This window comes from Bison bison, unplaced genomic scaffold, assembly GCF_000754665.1.
Source record: "Bison bison bison isolate TAMUID 2011002044 unplaced genomic scaffold, Bison_UMD1.0 scf7180017864302, whole genome shotgun sequence".
In the NCBI taxonomy this organism is placed as follows: Eukaryota; Metazoa; Chordata; class Mammalia; order Artiodactyla; family Bovidae; genus Bison; species Bison bison.
The window spans coordinates 7,850,821-7,851,092 of NW_011494874.1; positions in this window are offsets into that span (position 1 = coordinate 7,850,821).

A 272-nucleotide genomic window follows, 5' to 3' on the forward strand; every position below is an offset into this window, starting at 1 on the left:
GGGTTCTTGCCTAGAAAATTCCATGGGCAGAGGAGCCTGGAGGGCTACAGTCCATGGGGTTCCAAAGAGTCAAACAGTACTGAGTGACTGAGCACAGTGGCTACCTTCACCCTTGAATATCAGAGCTTGTATAAAACCAAGCCCCTGCTCTTGAATTCCTGAGCTGACACTGTAAGAGATTCCAAAGATTTCATTGAATATTGAGGGGAACAACAAGGAACACCTGGAGTGTGAATCTAGTCTGCCCACCCTATTCAGCTGTCTGATCTTGG